Source organism: Zophobas morio, unplaced genomic scaffold, assembly GCF_036711695.1.
Source record: "Zophobas morio isolate AGI-343-1 ecotype UQ-CSIRO unplaced genomic scaffold, CSIRO_AGI_Zmor_V1 ptg000024l, whole genome shotgun sequence".
Classification (NCBI taxonomy): domain Eukaryota; kingdom Metazoa; phylum Arthropoda; class Insecta; order Coleoptera; family Tenebrionidae; genus Zophobas; species Zophobas morio.
In genome coordinates, this window is record NW_026972129.1 from 7,235,013 (window position 1) to 7,258,706 (window position 23,694).

General features: G+C 30.8%; 1 protein-coding gene and 1 long non-coding RNA gene across 2 annotated transcripts in view; both read left to right on the plus strand.

Moving 5' to 3' along the window:
- LOC135134824 (cysteine-rich motor neuron 1 protein-like) overlaps positions 1–23,694 on the plus strand; it is a 218,954-nt gene that overhangs the window by 71,863 nt on the left and 123,397 nt on the right. The window lies entirely within an intron of this gene.
- LOC135135043 (uncharacterized) lies at positions 20,015–21,685 on the plus strand. The gene is made up of 4 exons (XR_010281431.1): positions 20,015–20,416; positions 20,467–20,605; positions 20,657–21,091; positions 21,142–21,685. It is a non-coding gene; the product is annotated as an uncharacterized LOC135135043 (long non-coding RNA).

Genomic DNA, 23,694 nt, shown 5'->3' on the forward strand with positions numbered 1-23,694 from the left:
ATTGACATAAAATAATTGTTATCTAAAGATTTCCAAAATTAAGAAAAAAAAAGATATTATCACGTTAAAAAAATTAATAACGTTCAATCTGTCTCAATTAACGCATTTAATTAACAGAAAATGAAGCCCCCAGTTTACTATGCTAGCTGATTTTGATTTTTGTCAATGTCTCGATATATAAACCTTTTATTGCTGTGGTTCACCACTTTATCGTGGCTCGATATAATTATAGTAATCCATTCTCCGAGAACGATTCAACTTTCATCTGGTGCAAGAGAATCCCGACATTTATTCCTAAATACAACAGCTGGGGCAGAAATTTTTTCTACCAATATTTCACCTGTATTTTATAGCAGTTCAGTAGAAAAATTGTAGGTTTAAAGTGATAAATTCTAGATTTCCCTAGTTTCGGAGTGAGATTTTTTTTATCTGTGTTGCGAATCGTTGCAGACTGTTCACCCACTGCGGAACATTTGTCCTCAGCAACTTTAGCATAACGCTTCGATCGAAGAATGAAACGAGCTTACTGCACAGGTATCCTGTGAACTCGCGATAACTGAAAAATCTTAGACTTTCTAAATATACTACTAAGTCGCATCTAGTAGAATTTATTTCACCAAGGAAATAGTAGAGCAGTTTCGGTAAATGTACAAACTGTTGACTACAAATCTGCAAGAAATCTTACCGTACAAGCGGCTTATTTCATGAAAGTAAGTACATTTGTACGTCTGACTTGATGCGGTGTGTAAATGTAAAGTTAACGGGAGCTTGGGGCGTGCAACACATACAACCTTTGAATCGGGGGGGCACATCTCGTCGTGTTGCTAGACCCATTTGTATTTGCCAAGTAAATATCCTCAAAGCCCATACGCTTCGCATAGGTTATAGCTCTGACAGCGAACTTCAACTCGCCCAAAAATCTATCAACTCTGCTAAAGAGATTATCAGGCATTACGTTGTGTGAAAAATAACCCCCTTCGATGTTTTATCCGATAACACTTTGCGGTTTCAGGCCGCATGAGAGGGGGTTATACGTCTGTCATGATTCATATCAACTATTGATTCTCTTTGATGCCGCTTTGCTTCAGGGATACACAAAAAAGCAAATTGTGTTTCGAAGGAGGGATTATTTCGCTTCGTTAAACGGGTCTTGCTATTGTAAAGTCTGAACATGTCCAAAATTAAAGCCTATTAGCAAAGTGTATGGCCTCTAAATTTTGCGACGTGAAGAGGAGCGCATAATTCTAAATTACAGAATATGTATTATCGTGGAAGAATGCTTTATAATGCTTCATGGCACAGCCTGCGTTATAATTTCGAGTTTATTGCGGAGTAAATTTGATGCGAAATATTTTTCAGAACTAAAAGTTTCAGACGATATTAAAATTCCGTTCACACTACCGAATAGTTCCTGAAATACAGGAGGAAAACTAACATAAACGAAACACCATTTTATTTGTAACTTGTACGTTGCACAGTATGAGTTACGAGGCGCACGTTGGCTGATACCTCATTAATTATTAGAAATCGAAAAAAAAAAGACAAAAATGTGAAGGTCTCTGAGTGGCATACAATAAAATTATTTTCAAGTAGTGTTTCGTTTTTTAATTTTTTTTAAACACCATGTATCCTACACATTATCTCTTATTTTAATGAACCTCTTCTTAGGCGGCATAATTTTTTCAAATTCTCCAATTTTCATGAATTTATACTTCCCGAACGTAAGCTAAGGAAGTATAGCAATAGAGTCCATTGGACGAATGGCCACTTTTTTAGTAATAGGATTTACAAAAAATCACAATAGGGAGGAGACCGGGAGACGCAACGTCGTATGGCCATGTTCTTCTATAATTTGGGCAACTAGACGTCTAATGTTTTGTGGGTGGTGCATTTTGCAAAGTTGGAGCAACTTGCTTTAAAAGACTTAAGATCAAATGCGACTTCTTTCTTCTTTAACCAATCTTTAGCTTATTTTTTTTCCAAGCAGTGATTGCTAATTTTTCAACTTGTACGTTATCTAAAATGATTGTTGACTTTTCGGTTAAGTTAGGAAGTATCCTTTTTTTCTGTGTCGAAAAATTATTGGACTTAGGGTAATCTCCCGATTTTGAAACCGTGAAAAGTAGATTTGGCTCTTGCAAGCACTCGTCGTTATTGTTGATTCAAAAACCATTCGAAAAAATGGTCATCAATTGTAGGACTACTTGTGATTTTACTTATGATAATTTATATTCCATGGGATAAATGACCAAACACATCTGCTCACAGTTCCCCAAAACACAAAATATATGTTCGAAATTTTATTTTGAAGCTTATTCCAATTTGTGGGGACATAATGTCATCAACGTTCTAAATTTTTACTAAAGATTTATCTTCAGATTAAATGAGGAACTGCAAAACCGAATGTCCTAAAAACTCGCAGACGTTTTAAAGTTACCAGAAACATGGTAATTTTCTAATCAAAATATATATATATATATATATATATATATATATATATATTTTGATTAGAAAATTACCATGTTTCTGGTAACTTTGACCTCAAATTCTCTCACGTATATATACTTTTGGGCTCAAATTGGAAGTTTCGGCCTCGCCGTAGCTTTTGAGGCCGAAGTGACTCACACATTCAACGTAACATTTGGACTCACGCACATCCAGTGACATCTTTTAACAGTAATTTTAACAATTTTGGTTTGAGAAAAGATTGTTAAGTATAAAAGTTGGTTGCATAGATGATTTACTTAACAAAGCTAATATTATGACTAGGTTTTATATAAATACGGGAAGTTGTTTGAAGGTAGTAATTTCCAGAAGAATGTTGGAAATTTATCTAAAATTAAAGAAAATATAAAGCAACTGAAAACAATTGGACAGTAGAAGAGCCAAAAATTCAGAAAGAAGTTAGAGAGTAAGAAAGAAAAAAAAAGATACACAACAGCTATAGAATGTAAGAAACGGAAAGTTGAGGACATGGAATGAAGACAGGGAAATTTGGATGAAAAATTTTACAAAGAGAGTTGGAATTAACTGAGCAAGGAAGCATAAAGAGAAGGGGCAATAATTATAAAAAAAAAAAAATAGAGAGGGAATGGAAAAGAAAAGCGGGGAGGATAAATGGGGTTTAAAATTGCTTGTTTGAAATATTGCATTATTAAGAAAAATAAACAGAATTTATTTAATGAGTACATAAAATTTTGATTTTGTGTGATTAACAGAAACATGGATACTAAAGAGTAAGGGGGATAAATTGAACAAGGAAAAAGGAAAAGTTGAGGGTGAAGCAAGTGGGGGATCCATAACAGGGGTGACAAAAGATAAAAAAACAAATCGAAGAGCGGGTAATAGAAGTGGAACGCATAGTGGAAAGAAAGATAAAAGAAAAAAAGAATTTGCATATTGTATTGCATTGCAATTAAAAAAAATTTGAAGAAAAAAATTTAAGAAAAAATTGAAGAGTCTAACGAAGAATTTCTTCTGATAGGAGATGGTTTTAACGCCAAAATAGGCAACAAAAGCAGGGAATATAGCGGAGAACGCACAGAAAAATCTAAAGATAAAATTTTAAATAAAGACAGAAAATTTCTATGGAAATTAATTGAAGGAAGAGTTTGGTAGTCTTGAATGGGGTGAAGGAGGGGGATGAAGATAAAGAATTTACCTGTATATGTAACCCAGTAGCTGATGAAGAAGCCGAAACATTTAAATTAGGAGAAAGAATTGATTCCGACCACATGCTATAAGAAGTAAAATTGAGGGATAGAAGTAAGGAAGTAGATAAAAAGGAGAAGGGAACTGAGCATTATAAAAGATGTTGGAAATTGAATTCAAAAGAAGTAAGCTAAAATAAAATAGAAGAATTAAAAACAACAACTGAAAAAGCAGCAATAAGAAAAGGATTTATAACGAAGAAATCAGAAAAGAGAAACAAATGGCGGGTTAATAGATGCAGAGATTTAAAAACATAAGAAAGAAAATGTTTACGAAGGTGTAAAAAGGGAAAGATAAAAAAGAAGAGTACTGTCCAGCAAGAAATAATAACAGGTCGCTGTGAAGAAAAAAAAGAAGAGATTCCGAAAGAAGAAATAAAATAAAAGCCATAAAATCAGAGCAAGAACCAAAATAAGGAAAAACAAAAACATGATCAGTGAAGAAATGCTAATAATACAATGGAAGTACCATTTCATGAAACTAATGAGTGGAAATGAGAGTATTGTAACGCAAAAGAGTTAAACCGAGAATGCTGAGAGAGAAAGAATGGCCGAACATTACAGTGGAAAAAATATGGAAACAAGTTGGAGGGTCGAAAAGAGGGAAAAGACCAGGGAGGAATGGATTGGTAAATGATGTATGGACGTTTAGAACGGATGATTTGATTGAAAGACTGTGTGAAATAATGAATGAGATGTGGAAAAGTAAAGGTCTCCTCGAAAGTGGCGACAAGGACAAATACGTCCAATGGCGAGTATAAAGGAACCTAGGTACAATGGGGGTTATACTCGTCTAAAGATAATATCAGAAACAACGCCAAGGTACCTAGAGAGAGAAAGAACGAAGGAGAAAAAGTAATTGCTAGACAGAGGGGTGGACGTGAAGAAAGAAACAATAACTTTTGCTTAAGCGAAAGCAGAAGAATATATAGGATGTGTGGAGAAGTGCAAGAGACTTTAGAATACATGCTACAAGACTAGGGCGAAATTAAAGAAAAAAGGAAAGTATAACAGAAATATTGAATGAAGATGGAAGAGAAGCTGGGTGGATGAAAGGAGTGGAAAAGAGCGGAGTAAGGCTGGAGCAAAGGGGATGCGATAAAGGAAGTAAATTGTAAAATCCTTGATTGTTGACCATTATTATTGCTATACCACACCAAAATAGTATAAATAAAAATAAATAATTGGCAGAGTGGTGAACTATCTAGCCTAAAATTATTTTCATCTTTTGTACAATTCGGCCTCACAGAATCGTAGAAAACAACTTTCAAACTTACAACCCAAGCTAAAATTAACTTAATAGCAGTTATTTTAATAACAAATAAGAGAAATAAACCTACAAGAAAAAGTCATAATTGTGTTATTAATTATGAAGTAACTATTAAAAAAATCTAAAGATTGTGATGCCAAAAGTTACTTTAAATTAAATAATGGCTTTCATCCATAGAAACTTTTGGCCTCATAATTACATGACGAATAACTTTCGGACTCATGTGCTAACATACATTAAAGTACAAGGTACATGAATAAATCTAAAATCGGAAACCCAAAATTTGGTCAAATCGAGGCAGTAAAATTCATGTGAATCAATATTCGGTGTTATATATTCAGGCACACCCCCAAGTGTAAAGATTCAGATTTTTTCCATAATACGAAACATTTTGTATGAAGTTAAAACAAAATTAGACTGTGAATGGTAGAAGTATCTGTAGACGCATTCATAAAAATATTTTTTATTCAAAGTTAAAGTGATAATTTACATTTTTTAAGCATTTGCTACTTAGACAAATATAAAATACGAGAGTTCGAAAGTTGCTATAAATGAGCTAATTATTTTGATATGTGTGTTTCCATATTAGCGTGGGTATAAAGTTGGGTTATGTAGTTCTGCAATCAACCAATTATTTATTTTTATTTATACTATTTTGGTGATACCAGTTTCAGGGTTCATCCCCTTCCTCAGCCACCTCGTCAGTAAACCTATAACACTTTAAAAAGTCAATATTTGGTTAAATTTTTAGACTTATTAGTGTTAATATTATCAGGAATTTGATCTGCCGTTTTTTGAGCCTAAAATACTTGATTGTTGACCATCATTCTTGCTATACCACACGAAAATAGTATAAATAAAAATAAATAATTGGCAGAGTGGTGAACTATCTAACCTAAAATTATTTTCATCTTTTGTAGACTTTGGCCTCACAGAATCGTAGAAAACAACTTTCAAATTTACAACCCAAGCTAAAATTAACTTAACAGCAGTTATTTTAATAACAAATAAGAGAAATAAACCTACAAGAAAAAGTCATAATTGTGTTATTAATTATGAAGTAACTATTAAAAAAATCTAAAGATTGTGATGCCAAAAGTTACTTTAAATCAAATAATGGCTTTCATCCATAGAAACTTTTGGCCTCATAATTACATGACGAATAACTTTCGGACTCATGTGCTAACATACACTAAAGTACAAGGTACATGAATAAATCTAAAATCGGAAACCCAAAATTTGGTCAAATCGAGGCAGTAAAATTCATGTGAATCAATATTCGGTACTATATATTCAGGCACACCCCCAAGTGTAAAGATTCAGATTTTTTCCATAAAACGAAACATTTTCTATAAGGTTAAGACAAAATTACGACTGTGAATGGTAGAAGTATCTGTAGACGCATTCATAAAAATATTTTTTATTCAAAGTTAAAGTGATAATTTAAATTTTTTAAATACTTGCTACTTAGCCAAATATAAAGGAAGATAGGTCCAAAGTTGCTATAAATGAGCTAACTATTTTGATATGTTTGTTTCCATATTAGCGTGGGTATAAATTTGGGTTTGGTAATTCTGCAATCAACCAATTATTTATTTTTATTTATACTATTTTGGTGATACCAGTTTCAGGGTTCATCCCCTTTCTCAGCCACCTCGTCAGTAAACCTATGACACTTTAAAAAAGTCAATATTTGGTTAGATTTTTAGACTTATTAGTGTTAATATTATCTGGAAATTGATGTGCCGTTTTTTGATCCTAAAATACTTGATTTTTGACCATTATTCTTGCTATACCACACGAAAATAGTATAAATAAAAATAAATCATTGGCTGAATGTTGAACTATCTAACCTAAAATTATTTTCATCTTTTGTAGACTTTGGCCTCACAGAATCGTAGAGAACAACTTTCAAACTTACAACCCATGCTAAAATTAACTTAAGAGCAGTTATTTTAATAACAAATAAGAGAAATAAACCTACAAGAAAAAGTCATAATTGTGTTATTAATTATGAAGTAACTATTAAAAAAATCTAAAGATTGTGATGCCAAAAGTTACTTTAAATCAAATAATGGCTTTCATCCATAGAAACTTTTGGCCTCATAATTACATGACGAATAACTTTCGGACTCATGTGCTAACATACATTAAAGTACAAGGTACATGAATAAATCTAAAATCGGAAACCCAAAATTTGGTCAAATCGAGGCAGTAAAATTCATGTGAATCAATATTCGGTGCTATATATTCAGGCACACCCCCAAGTGTAAAGATTCAGATTTTTTCCATAATACGAAACATTTTGTATGGAGTTAAAACAAAATTAGACTGTGGATGGTAGAAGTATATGTAGACGCATTCATAAAAATATTTTTTATTCAAAGTTAAAGTGATAATTTACATTTTTTAAATACTTGCTACTTAGCCAAATATAAAGGACGACAGGTCCAAAGTTGCTATTAATGAGCCAATTATTTTGATATGTTTGTTTCCATATTAGCGTGGGTATAAAGTTGGGTTAGGTAGTTCTGCAATCAACCAATTATTTATTTTTATTTATACTATTTTGGTGATACCAGTTTCAGGGTTCATCCCCTTTCTCAGCCACCTCGTCAGTAAACCTATGACACTTTAAAAAAGTCAATATTTGGTTAGATTCTTAGACTTATTAGTGTTAATATTATCTGGAAATTGATGTGCCGTTTTTTGATGCTAAAATACTTGATTTTTGACCATTATTCTTGCTATACCACACGAAAATAGTATAAATAAAAATAAATAATTGGCTGAATGTTGAACTATCTAACCTAAAATTATTTTCATCTTTTGTAGACTTTGGCCTCACAGAATCGTAGAGAACAACTTTCAAACATACAACCCAAGCTAAAATTAACTTAATAGCAGTTATTTTAATAACAAATAAGAGAAATAAACCTACAAGAAAAAGTCATAATTGTGTTATTAATTATGAAGTAACTATTAAAAAAATCTAAAGATTGTGATGCCAAAAGTTACTTTAAATCAAATAATGGCTTTCATCCATAGAAACTTTTGGCCTCATAATTACATGACGAATAACTTTCGGACTCATGTGCTAACATACATTAAAGTACAAGGTACATGAATAAATCTAAAATCGGAAACCCAAAATTTGGTCAAATCGAGGCAGTAAAATTTATGTGAATCAATATTCGGTGCTATATATTCAGGCACACCCCCAAGTGTAAAGATTCAGATTTTTTCCATAATACGAAACATTTTGTATGAAGTTAGTACAAAATTAGACTGTGAATGGTAGAAGAATCTGTAGACGCATTCATAAATATTTTTTTATTCAAAGTTAAAGTGATAATTTAAATTTTTTAAGTACTTCCTACTTAGACAAATATAAAATACAAGAGTTCGAAAGTTGCTATAAATGAGCTAATTATTTTGATATGTGTGTTTCCATATTAGCGCGGGTATAAAGTTGGGTTAGGTAGTTCTGCAATCAACCAATTATTTATTTTTATTTATACTATTTTGGTGATACCAGTTTCAGGGTTCATCCCCTTTCTCAGCCACCTCGTCAGTAAACTTATAACACTTTAAAAAAGTCAATATTTGGTTAGATTTTTAGACTTATTAGTGTTAATATTATCTGGAAATTGATGTGCCGTTTTTTGATCCTAAAATACATGATTTTTGACCATTATTCTTGCTATACCACACGAAAATATTATAAATAAAAATAAATAATTGGCTGAATGTTGAACTATCTAACCTAAAATTATTTTCATCTTTTGTAGACTTTGGCCTCACAGAATCGTAGAGAACAACTTTCAAACATACAACCCAAGCTAAAATTAACTTAATAGCAGTTATTTTAATAACAAATAAGAGAAATAAACCTACAAGAAAAAGTCATAATTGTGTTATTAATTATGAAGTAACTATTAAAAAAATCTAAAGATTGTGATGCCAAAAGTTACTTTAAATCAAATAATGGCTTTCATCCATAGAAACTTTTGGCCTCATAATTACATGACGAATAACTTTCGGACTCATGTGCTAACATACACTAAAGTACAAGGTACATGAATAAATCTAAAATCGATAAACCCAAAATTTGGTCAAATCGAGGCAGTAAAATTCATGTGAATCAATATTCGGTGCTATATATTCAGGCAAACCCCCAAGTGTAAAGATTCAGATTTTTTCCATAATACGAAACATTTTGTATGAAGTTAACACAAAATTAGACTGTGAATGGTAGAAGTATCTGTAGACGCATTCATAAAAATATTTTTTATTCAAAGTTAAAGTGATAATTTACATTTTTTAAGTATTTGCTACTTAGACAAATATAAAATACGAGAGTTCGAAAGTTGCTATAAATGAGCTAATTATTTTGATATGTGTGTTTCCATATTAGCGTGGGTATAAAGTTGGGTTATGTAGTTCTGCAATCAACCAATTATTTATTTTTATTTATACTAGTTTGGTGATACCAGTTTCAGGGTTCATCCCCTTCCTCAGCCACCTCGTCAGTAAACCTATAACACTTTAAAAAGTCAATATTTGATTAAATTTTTAGACTAATTAGTGTTAATATTATCAGGAATTTGATCTGCCGTTTTTTGAGCCTAAAATACTTGATTGTTGACCATCATTCTTGCTATACCACACGAAAATAGTATAAATAAAAATAAATAATTGGCAGAGTGGTGAACTATCTAACCTAAAATTATTTTCATCTTTTGTAGACTTTGGCCTCACAGAATCGTAGAAAACAACTTTCAAATTTACAACCCAAGCTAAAATTAACTTAACAGCAGTTATTTTAATAACAAATAAGAGAAATAAACCTACAAGAAAAAGTCATAATTGTGTTATTAATTATGAAGTAACTATTAAAAAAATCTAAAGATTGTGATGCCAAAAGTTACTTTAAATCAAATAATGGCTTTCATCCATAGAAACTTTTGGCCTCATAATTACATGACGAATAACTTTCGGACTCATGTGCTAACATACACTAAAGTACAAGGTACATGAATAAATCTAAAATCGGAAACCCAAAATTTGGTCAAATCGAGGCAGTAAAATTCATGTGAATCAATATTCGGTGCTATATATTCAGGCACACCCCCAAGTGTAAAGATTCAGATTTTTTCCATAAAACGAAACATTTTCTATAAGGTTAAGACAAAATTACGACTGTGAATGGTAGAAGTATCTGTAGACGCATTCATAAAAATATTTTTTATTCAAAGTTAAAGTGATAATTACATTTTTTAAATACTTGCTACTTAGCCAAATATAAAGGACGACAGGTCCAAAGTTGCTATTAATGAGCCAATTATTTTGATATGTTTGTTTCCATATTGGCGTGGGTATAAAGTTGGGTTAGGTAGTTCTGCAATCAACCAATTATTTATTTTTATTTATACTATTTTGGTGATACCAGTTTCAGGGTTCATCCCCTTTCTCAGCCACCTCGTCAGTAAACCTATGACACTTTAAAAAAGTCAATATTTGGTTAGATTTTTAGACTTATTAGTGTTAATATTATCTGGAAATTGATGTGCCGTTTTTTGATCCTAAAATACTTGATTTTTGACCATTATTCTTGCTATACCACACGAAAATAGTATAAATAAAAATAAATCATTGGCTGAATGTTGAACTATCTAACCTAAAATTATTTTCATCTTTTGTAGACTTTGGCCTCACAGAATCGTAGAGAACAACTTTCAAACTTACAACCCATGCTAAAATTAACTTAAGAGCAGTTATTTTAATAACAAATAAGAGAAATAAACCTACAAGAAAAAGTCATAATTGTGTTATTAATTATGAAGTAACTATTAAAAAAATCTAAAGATTGTGATGCCAAAAGTTACTTTAAATCAAATAATGGCTTTCATCCATAGAAACTTTTGGCCTCATAATTACATGACGAGTAACTTTCGGACTCATGTGCTAACATACATTAAAGTACAAGGTACATGAATAAATCTAAAATCGGAAACCCAAAATTTGGTCAAATTGAGGCAGTAAAATTCATGTGAATCAATATTCGGTGCTATATATTCAGGCACACCCCCAAGTGTAAAGATTCAGATTTTTTCCATAATACGAAACATTTTGTATGGAGTTAAAACAAAATTAGACTGTGGATGGTAGAAGTATCTGTAGACGCATTCATAAAAACATTTTTTATTCAAAGTTAAAGTGATAATTACATTTTTTAAATACTTGCTACTTAGCCAAATATAAAGGACGACAGGTCCAAAGTTGCTATTAATGAGCCAATTATTTTGATATGTTTGTTTCCATATTGGCGTGGGTATAAAGTTGGGTTAGGTAGTTCTGCAATCAACCAATTATTTATTTTTATTTATACTATTTTGGTGATACCAGTTTCAGGGTTCATCCCCTTTCTCAGCCACCTCGTCAGTAAACCTATGACACTTTAAAAAAGTCAATATTTGGTTAGATTTTTAGACTTATTAGTGTTAATATTATCTGGAAATTGATGTGCCGTTTTTTGATCCTAAAATACTTGATTTTTGACCATTATTCTTGCTATACCACACGAAAATAGTATAAATAAAAATAAATCATTGGCTGAATGTTGAACTATCTAACCTAAAATTATTTTCATCTTTTGTAGACTTTGGCCTCACAGAATCGTAGAGAACAACTTTCAAACTTACAACCCATGCTAAAATTAACTTAAGAGCAGTTATTTTAATAACAAATAAGAGAAATAAACCTACAAGAAAAAGTCATAATTGTGTTATTAATTATGAAGTAACTATTAAAAAAATCTAAAGATTGTGATGCCAAAAGTTACTTTAAATCAAATAATGGTTTTCATCCATAGAAACTTTTGGCCTCATAATTACATGACGAGTAACTTTCGGACTCATGTGCTAACATACATTAAAGTACAAGGTACATGAATAAATCTAAAATCGGAAACCCAAAATTTGGTCAAATCGAGGCAGTACAATTCATGTGAATCAATATTCGGTGCTATATATTCAGGCACACCCCCAAGTGTAAAGATTCAGATTTTTTCCATAATACGAAACATTTTGTATGGAGTTAAAACAAAATTAGACTGTGGATGGTAGAAGTATCTGTAGACGCATTCATAAAAACATTTTTTATTCAAAGTTAAAGTGATAATTACATTTTTTAAATACTTGCTACTTAGCCAAATATAAAGGACGACAGGTCCAAAGTTGCTATTAATGAGCCAATTATTTTGATATGTTTGTTTCCATATTGGCGTGGGTATAAAGTTGGGTTAGGTAGTTCTGCAATCAACCAATTATTTATTTTTATTTATACTATTTTGGTGATACCAGTTTCAGGGTTCATCCCCTTCCTCGGCCACCTCGTCAGTAAACCTATAACACTTTAAAAAGTCAATATTTGGTTAAATTTTTAGACTTATTAGTGTTAATATTATCAGGAATTTGATCTGCCGTTTTTTGAGCCTAAAATACTTGATTGTTGACCATCATTCTTGCTATACCACACGAAAATAGTATTAATAAAAATAAATAATTGGCAGAGTGGTGAACTATCTAACCTAAAATTATTTTCATCTTTTGTAGACTTTGGCCTCACAGAATCGTAGAAAACAACTTTCAAATTTACAACCCAAGCTAAAATTAACTTAACAGCAGTTATTTTAATAACAAATAAGAGAAATAAACCTACAAGAAAAAGTCATAACTGTGTTATTAATTATGAAGTAACTATTAAAAAAATCTAAAGATTGTGATGCCAAAAGTTACTTTAAATCAAATAATGGCTTTCATCCATAGAAACTTTTGGCCTCATAATTACATGACGAATAACTTTCGGACTCATGTGCTAACATACATTAAAGTACAAGGTACATGAATAAATCTAAAATCGGAAACCCAAAATTTGGTCAAATCGAGGCAGTAAAATTCATGGGAATCAATATTCGGTGCTATATATTCAGGCACACCCCCCAAGTGTAAAGATTCAGATTTTTTCCATAAAACGAAACATTTTCTATAAGGTTAAGACAAAATTACGACTGTGAATGGTAGAAGTATCTGTAGACGCATTCATAAAAATTATTTTTTATTCAAAGTTAAAGTGATAATTAAAATTTTTTAAATACTTGCTACTTAACCAAATATAAAGGACGGCAGGTCCAAAGTTGCTATAAATGAGCTAATTATTTTGATATGTTTGTTTCCATATTAGCGTGGGTATAAATTTGGGTTAGGTAGTTCTGCAATCAACCAATTATTTATTTTTATTTATACTATTTTGGTGATACCAGTTTCAGAGTTCATCCCCTTCCTCAGCCACCTCGTCAGTAAACCTATGACACTTTAAAAAAGTCAATATTTGGTTAAATTTTTAGACTTATTAGTGTTAATATTATCAGGAATTTGATCTGCCGTTTTTTGAGCCTAAAATACTTGATTGTTGACCATTATTCTTGCTAAACCACACGAAAATAGTATAAATAAAAATAAATAATTGGCAGAGTGTTGAACTATCTAACCTAAAATTATTTTCATCTTTTGTAGACTTTGGCCTCACAGAATCGTAGAAAACAATTTTCAAACTTACAACCCAAGCTAAAATTAACTTAACAGCAGTTATTTTAATAACAAATAAGAGAAATAAACCTACAAGAAAAAGTCATAATTGTATTATTAATTGTGAAGTGACTATTAAAAAAATCTAAAGATTGTGATGCCAAAAGTTACTTTAAATCAAATAATGGCTTTCATCCATAGAAACTTTTGGCCTCATAATTACATGACGAATGACTTTCGGACTCATGTGCTAACATACACTAAAGTACAAGGTACATGAATAAATCTAAAATCGGAAACCCAAAATTTGGTCAAATCGAGGCAGTAAAATTCATGTGAATCAATATTCGGTGCTATATATTCAGGCAAACCCCCAAGTGTAAAGATTCAGATTTTTTCCATAATACGAAACATTTTGTATGAAGTTAAAACAAAATTAGACTGTGGATGGTAGAAGTATCTGTAGACGCATACATAAAAATATTTTTTATTCAAAGTTAAAGTGATAATTAAAATTTTTTAAATACTTGCTACTTAGCCAAATATAAAGGACGACAGGTCCAAAGTTGCTATAAATGAACTAATTATTTTGAAATGTTTGTTTCCATATTAGCGTGGGTATAAATTTGGGTTAGGTAGTTCTGCAATCAACCAATTATTTATTTTTATTTATACTATTTTGGTGATACCAGTTTCAGGGTTAATCCCCTTCCTCAGCCACCTCGTCAGTAAACCTATGACACTTTAAAAAAGTCAATATTTGGTTAAATTTTTAGACTTATTAGTGTTAATATTATCAGGAATTTGATCTGCCGTTTTTTGAGCCTAAAATACTTGATTGTTGACCATTATTCTTGCTATACCACACGAAAATAGTATAAATAAAAATAAATAATTGGCAGAGTGTTGAACTATCTAACCTAAAATTATTTTCATCTTTTGTAGACTTTGGCCTCACAGAATCGTAGAAAACAACTTTCAAACTTACAACCCAAGCTAAAATTAACTTAACAGCAGTTATTTTAATAACAAATAAGAGAAATAAACCTACAAGAAAAAGTTATAATTGTATTATTAATTGTGAAGTAACTATTAAAAAAATCTAAAGATTGTGATGCCAAAAGTTACTTTAAATCAAATAATGGCTTTCATCCATAGAAACTTTTGGCCTCATAATTACATGACGAATGACTTTCGGACTCATGTGCTAACATACATTAAAGTATAAGGTACATGAATAAATCTAAAATCGGAAACCCAAAATTTGGTCAAATCGAGGCAGTAAAATTTATGTGAATCAATATTCGGTGCTATATATTCAGGCACACCCCCAAGTGTAAATATTCAGATTTTTTCCATAATACGAAACATTTTGTATGAAGTTAAGACAAAATTAGACTGTGAATGGTAGAAGAATCTGTAGACGCATTCATAAAAATATTGTTTTATTCAAAGTTAAAGTGATAATTTAAATTTTTTGAGTACTTGCTACTTAGACAAATATAAAATACGAGAGTTCGAAAGTTGCTATAAATGAGCTAATTATTTTGATATGTGTGTTTCCATATTAGCGTGGGTATAAAGTTGGGTTATGTAGTTCTGCAATCAACCAATTATTTATTTTTATTTATACTATTTTGGTGATACCAGTTTCAGGGTTCATCCCCTTCCTCAGCCACCTCGTCAGTAAACCTATAACACTTTAAAAAGTCAATATTTGGTTAAATTTTTAGACTTATTAGTGTTAATATTATCAGGAATTTGATCTGCCGTTTTTTGAGCCTAAAATACTTGATTGTTGACCATCATTCTTGGTATACCACACGAAAATAGTATAAATAAAAATAAATAATTGGCAGAGTGGTGAACTATCTAACCTAAAATTATTTTCATCTTTTGTAGACTTTGGCCTCACAGAATCGCAGAAAACAACTTTCAAATTTACAACCCAAGCTAAAATTAACTTAACAGCAGTTATTTTAATAAAAAATAAGAGAAATAAACCTACAAGAAAAAGTCATAATTGTGTTATTAATTATGAAGTAACTATTAAAAAAATCTAAAGATTGTGATGCCAAAAGTTACTTTAAATCAAATAATGGCTTTCATCCATAGAAACTTTTGGCCTCATAATTACATGACCAATGACTTTCGGACTCATGTGCTAACATACATTAAAGTACAAGGTACATGAATAAATCTAAAATCGGAAACCCAAAATTTGGTCAAATCGAGGCAGTAAAATTCATGTGAATCAATATTCGGTGCTATATATTCAGGCACACCCCCAAGTGTAAATATTCAGATTTTTTCCACAAAACGAAACATTTTCTATAAGGTTAAGACAAAATTACGACTGTCAATGGTAGAAGTATCTGTAGACGCATTCATAAAAATTTTTTTTATTCAAAGTTAAAGTGATTATTAAAATTTTTTAAATACTTGCTACTTAGCCAAATATAAAGGACGACAGGTCCAAAGTTGCTATAAATGAGCTAATTATTTTGAAATGTTTGTTTCCATATTAGCGTGGGTATAAAGTTGGGTTATGTAGTTCTGCAATCAACCAATTATTTATTTTTATTTATACTATTTTGGTGATACCAGTTTCAGGGTTCATCCCCTTTCTCAGCCACCTCGTCAGTAAACTTATAACACTTTAAAAAAGTCAATATTTGGTTAGATTTTTAGACTTATTAGTGTTAATATTATCAGGAATTTGATCTGCCGTTTTTTGAGCCTAAAATACTTTATTTTTGACCATTATTCTTGCTATACCACACGAAAATAGTATAAATAAAAATAAATAATTGGCTGAATGTTGAACTATCTAACCTAAAATTATTTTCATCTTTTGTAGACTTTGGCCTCACAGAATCGTAGAAAACAACTTTCAAACTTACAACCCCAGCTAAAATTAACTTAACAGCAGTTATTTTAATAACAAATAAGAGAAATAAACCTACAAGAAAAAGTCATAATTGTGTTATTAATTGTGAAGTAACTATTAAAAAAATCTAATGATTGTGATGCCAAAAGTTACTTTAAATCAAATAATGGCTTTCATCCATAGAAACTTTTGGCCTCATAATTACATTATGAATAACTTTCGGACTCATGTGCTAACATACAGTAAAGTACAAGGTACATGAATAAATCTAAAATCGGAGACCCAAAATTTGGACAAATCGAGGCAGTAAAATTCATGTGAATCAATATTCGGTGCTATATAATCAGGCACACCCCCAAGTGTAAAGATTCAGATTTTTTCAATAATACGAAATATTTTGTATGAAGTTAAGGCAAAATTAGACTGTGAATGGTAGAAGTATCTGTAGACGCATTCATAAAAATATTTTTTATTCAAAGTTAAAGTTATAATTTAAATTTTTTAAGTACTTGCTACTTAGCCAAATATAAAATACCAGAGTTCGAAAGTTGCTATAAATGAGCTAACTATTTTGATATGTGTGTTTCCATATTAGCGTGGGTATAAAGTTGGGTTAGGTAGTTCTGCAAACAACCAATTATTTATTTTTATTTATACTATTTTGGTGATACCAGTTTCAGGGTTCATCCCCTTTCTCAGCCACCTCGTCAGTAAACTTATAACACTTTAAAAAAGTCAATATTTGGTTAGATTTTTAGACTTATTAGTGTTAATATTATCTGGAAAATGATGTGCCGTTTTTTGATCCTAAAATACTTGATTTTTGACCATTATTCTTGCTATACCACACGAAAATAGTATAAATAAAAATAAATAATTGGCTGAGTGTTGAACTATCTGGCCTAAAATTATTTTCATCTTTTGTAGACTTTGGCCTCACAGAATTGTAGAAAACAACTTTCAAACTTACAACCCAGGCTAAAGTTAACTTAATAGCAGTTATTTTAATAACAGATAAGAGAAATAAACCTAAAAGAAAAAGTCATAATTATGTTATTAATTGTGAAGTAACTATTAAAAAAATCTAAAGAATGTGATGCCAAAAGTTACTTTAAATCAAATAATGGCTTTCATCCATAGAAACTTTTGGCCTCATAATTTCGGACTCATGTGCTAACATATCTTAAAGTACTAGGTACATGATTAAATCTAAAATCGGAAACCCAAAATTTGGTCAAATCGAGGCAGTAAAATTCATGTGAGGCAATATTCGGTGCTATATATTCAGGCACACCCCCAAGTGTAAAGATTCAGATTTTTTCCATAAGACGAAACATTTTCTATGAGGTTAAGACAAATATTGGTGGATTGAGAAATAAATCTAAGAAATAAATTCATAATGATGTTGTTAAGTGTAAAATACCTATGAAAAAAGATCTAAAGACTGTGATGCCAAAAGTTACTTTAATTCAAATAATTGTTTTCATCCAAAGCAACATTTAGCCTCATAATTGCATGTTAGGTAACTTTCGGACTCGTGCGCTTCGTATATGTGAAAACAGGTAATTAACCCATCATTCCGGGCACAATTTTGTTTTTGGAACGAAGTACTAGATTAATAAATTTAAAATTGGAAACCCGAAATTTCAACACAAGCCAGTGAAATTCATGAGGTGTATTATTTCACGATATGGATTCGTAAAATTTAAGGCACAATCTCAACATTCAAATTGTAATTGATAGACTCCGGCTTTATCTAGTTAAGTAATTTTATCTTTGTTGTTCAGTAACTGATTTCTGGTTGAATTAATTTTTCTAAATGAAATATTAACATTTTTATTCACTCTATTTAGTATGTTTTTAATTTTGTAAGATAATGTTTCAATAAAATCCAGAAAATAATATCTACCTATGTCTTCCTTAGTATCATGGTCCGTTTTGAACAACGAGCAACATTGTTTTTTCTTTTAATTTTGTATCTTATTTTGTCAATTAGATTGTGGATTAATTTTACTTTAAAGTCATTATTTATTGCAATTTGTTTTATGGACTGAAGTTCTTTATTATAGTTTTCATGGTTTAGATTAGAATTGAACAATATTTCAATTAAAGATGCAAAAGTTGATATTTTATGAATTCATAGGTGGTTGAAAGAATTGCAAATAATGTTGTCGGTGTATGTTTTATTGGCCCAATATCTTACAAAATTAAAAACATTCTTGGAGAAATATTAAACACGAGAGGCCAAAAGTTGCTATAAACGAAGTCATTCTTTTCATCTTTAGTACACTTTGACCCCATATGGATTCATACAAAACAACTTTCAGGCTCACAGTCCAAGGAAACATTAAATTAGTAACCCTTGTTTTAAGAATACCAAATCGTCTTTCAAATATCGGCGGATTGAGAAATTAATAAATCAAAGGGACAGATTTATAATTATGTTGTTTACTGTGGAGTATCTACGAAAAAAATCCAAAGACTGTGATTCCAAAAGTTAATTTAAGTCAAATAATAGTTTTTATCCATAGCAACATTTGGGTTCATAATTACTGCTCCATTAAAATATTAAACTGGTTTTTCAAATTTCGCTTGTTTCTTGGATAAAATAATATAAAATACGAGAGGCCAAAAATTGCTACAAATGTAATTAATGATTATAAAAGAGTATAAGTAATTATTTTCATCTTTAGTACACTTTTGTCACACAAATTCATACAAAACAACTTTCAGGTTCACAACTCAAGCTAAAGTTAAATTAATTGTCGTTGTTTTAAGATTATCAAATTGTGATTCAAATACCGGAAGAAAGAAAAACAAATCTAAGAGACAATTTCATGGTGATACTATTAACTGTAAAGTACCCATGAAAAAAATCTAAAGAATGCGATATCAAAAGTTACTTTATATCAAATAATACATTTCATGCATAGTAACATTTGATCTTATAATTACATGTTTCGGAATAATGAGCTTCATATCTATCATTTCAAGTACAATTTTTGTTTTTGGAAATGAAATTCCAAGTGATTAGAAAATAAAACAGAAGCTCAAAAATGTATGGAAACGATGCATGACGTTCCAAGATATTAATTCCTAAAATTTAAAGCACACCCTTAAGCAAATATCCAGATTGGCTCCATAAGTAGAAAAATAATTTAAGAGATTAACAAAAACTTGTACTGCTAATTGTAGAAGTGCCTGTACACACAACCATAAAAGTAAATTTCTTACTCCAACTTAAACTAGTATTTTAAAATTGACATGTACGCCTTTCTTGGAGAAATATAAAAAGAGAGGTTAAAAGCTGCTAAAAAATAGTAATGTTTCTTTTTTCGAAATCGCGCAGTAATGTGCTTTTTCTATGTCCAAAAATCGGCACAGAAATTAAATGCGGTGTTGTCATATTAGTATTATCTACCTCCACAATTACATTTTACAAGGTTATAAATTGTTTTTCGGTTTAGCAGTAATTCTATACTCTTTGTTAACCCTTTTTATTAGTTATTAGAAACACATCCGGTTTATTAATTTTATAAATATAATTTATTAACTAAATTTGCGCGTAATCTCGCAACGTCGCAACCTTGCATGGCAACAGTGGATTTCTTGAAGTGCAGCGACATTCTATGGCAGCGAACAATGTGTATCCACATAACCTGTAATAAGTTTTTGTTCGGTGCAGAAACAACCATGGAAAACATTATATGGAGAATATCTCATTTTGCATACGAGTATTTCGCTGAAAAAGAAAATTCTGTGAAATCAACATTTTGGGCTACATAGTCGTTGTTAAAGTCAACTCTGTTAATATAAAACAGCATAGATATAATCTAAGTACACCAAGTTCTCAAGCAAAAAATATAGGTTATGTTTCCCAGAAATCAAATATATTTACAAGAGAAAACTTACGAAAATTTTTAACAGAGGCCCGTGATTAATGTACCTAATGTCAAAGGTAATCTCAAAGAAGGTCAATCACATTGTCTATAAAACATAATGTTTTAGGTATATTTTTTATTCGAAGTTGTAGGAGTATGCGGAATGGAAGAATTTGAACAATTTTCTTGTATCTACATAACCTATAATAAGCTTTTATTATTATTACAGAACAGATTATTAGCTTACATGCCCATTTTAAATGAAAGTATGAAGCATACCTCTTATTTTTCGGCACTTTTAATATTTTTGCTTGCAGAAAGATCTGTAGCAATTGCAAAATAGAGATGGATAGCAATAATAACAAGCAGTTTACATGCATTCGACCGAACTTGCAAAAACTGGCAGATAATATATCAAATTTATTACCTAAAAACTCAGCCACAGTTTATGAAAAGCGGTATGAATTTTTTTTTTGCGCAGAAACAACCATGCAAAATATATGGAGAACACCTCATTGCATACGAGTATTTCGCTGAAAAAGCAAATTCTGTGAAATCTTTAACACTTTGGGCTGCATAGTCGTAGTTAAAGTCAACTCTGTTAATAAGAAACAGCATAGATATATCTAAGTACACCAAGTTTTCAAGCAAAAAATATAGGTTACATTGCCAAGAAATCAAATATATTTACAAGAGAAGACTTACCAAAATTTTTAACAGAAGCCCGTGATTAAATGTACCCGATGTTAAAGGTGATCTCAAACAAGGTCAATCACATTGTCTATAAATCATTATGTTTTAGGTTTATTTTTTATTAGAAGTTGTAGGAGCATGTGGAATGGATAAATTGAAAAATAATGACGGCATTCAAGACAAAAACGATACGCTAATAATTAAAATTCCAACGTCTAAAACTGGCAAAGCACGAGAATTTACAAATATGTGTAAAAATATTTATCCAATTGAAATATAGTAAAAATACCTAATTTTAAGACTGCACCATACACCAGACAAATCATTATTTATACATTACATTTGGATAGTGAATGCAGCTGCTGCTGCATTGTACAAATATACCTGCAAACACACTGTAACAAATTATGCAGACACCTCTTTTGACTAAAAGATATATATTTAACTTTATCCATACGTTGTCAACTTTGTTAATAATTGCAATCTCTAACTTCATAAGAAATATGAATAATCTACTTTGGTGTTTTATAGTAGTATTAAATGTTCATAGAATATAATTGCACTTACTACGAAGTAAGCTTTCCTAGTTTTAAGTTGTTTTCTTTTCTCTTTGATTATCTTAATTTCTTCAGCCTCTATGTGGCTGTTTTAATTCCAAAAAATTATTTCTGAATAAACTGATTCATACCACTTTTTCTTTCTTTTACTCGAAAACAGTTTAAACTATAACTCCAAATATTTACCTACTTTAAAACGTGTCAAGCATTCGCTTGTTGTAAATGATGCAACCATAAATACAAATTTGAACACTGATATGACAGGTTTGAGGCTAGGATGTGGTTTTCATATTCTCCCATTACTTGTTGCCTAAATCTGGCGCGAGGCCAAAAGTTATTATTGACGTATATATATATGTATGTAATCCCGGAACTTTGGCACGGTCGGCACACTATGGCAACACTGTAGTAGACCAAACTCATAAACTAGTCAGTTTCGCACATAAGGAAAATACGGCATAGTTCAGCCCCTCGACGATAGATGGCCAAACAAAATTTAATTATATTTAAAAGGCACTTTGGCATTTATATTTAAAATGTTATAATTAATAAAGTTTGCGGTAAGTTTCAACAAAATTGTAAATCCAAAAAACAAAAGGCTTTGTGTTACGTATAAGAATATTCTAAGTACGTCACCCTTAGAATTACTTTTTTAAAAAATAAAACATTTCGACACAATTGTTTGTATCTGGAAATTCAAAGTGGTTTTAGATGTTCCAATAGCCCAAGTCAAGCGGAAATTGAAACCTTTAACAAATAGAAAATACTAGGGAAGTAAAGGCATTATTTGTTGTCTTTATTTCGCATTTTGCTAACAGTGACCGGGACTAAAGTGTGTGCCAAACTACCTGTTGTATGCGTTCGGTACGCATTTAACAGGGAGTTTCGCATGACATTTATTTTCCCCCAAAATTTTAAATCAAAAAGGAAGTGATTTTTAAGAACAAAACACTCTATGTTACTCATAAGAATATTCTAAGCACGCTGATTATACTGTATTTGCTTAAAAAACTAGGAATTTCTATGGGATATATTGTATCTGGGTGTGCTAATGGTTTTCGATGTTCCAATAGCCCAATTCAAGCGGGAATTGATATTACCTACAAGATATTCCTAATATAAATACAAAATTTGACAACAATCGGTGGCTCGTAGATTATCTGTATCATAATTCATAAAAATCCGGGACCGCAGACAGACGTACAGACAGACGGCCAGACAGACAGAAACGGGACACCTTCGTACTGTAGGTGTCACGGAAGGTAGAGAAAACGTAAAAGTAGAGAAAACCGCTTTTTTTAGATTTACAGTTTTGTGGAAAAATACAAATCATGCGAAACTGCCTGTTAAATACGTACCGTATGCATGCAACAGGCATTTTGGCACAAACTTATTTACCTGACAGTGTCAGCAAAATGCGAAAATTATGACAATTAATGACGTTTTTAGTTTCCAAGTTTGCCACTCTTGCTGAAATTTTAAATTTTCGCTTGAATTGGTCCATTACACCATTAAAAACCTCTAATTAGTTTGTCCAATAAATACGTAAATCCCTGGCAATTTAAGCAAAATGCTAAAGTAGTGAAACTTAATTTTGTTTTTACTTCCCTAATCACTTCTGTTTGCTAAAGATGTCAATTTCCGACTGAGTGGGTCTGTTAGGACATCAGCACCCACTTAACATGTCCAGACACAATTCATAAAGTGGAAATATTCTTTTTTTTTTAAACACATTCTGCAGACTACTTACATTTAACTTGCTCAGAATATTCTTATGCGTAATATGAAGCCTTTTGTTGTTAAAAATCCCTTTTTTTGATGATGAAATATTATAGGAAAAAAAAAACATGCGAAACTGCATGTTAAATACGTACCGTATGCATGCAACAGGCAGTTTAGCACCAAAGATACCTGTCAACGTCATCAAAATACGAAAATTATTCCAATTAATTACACCCTTACTTCCCTAGTATCTCCTGTTTGTTTAAGATGTAAATTACAGTTTGTATTAGGCTATTGAAACATTAATAAACCGATTATTACGTTCAAATACATTACTTACTGCAGAAGTTGCTTGTTTTCGAAAAAATTCAGTAAGTACTGCA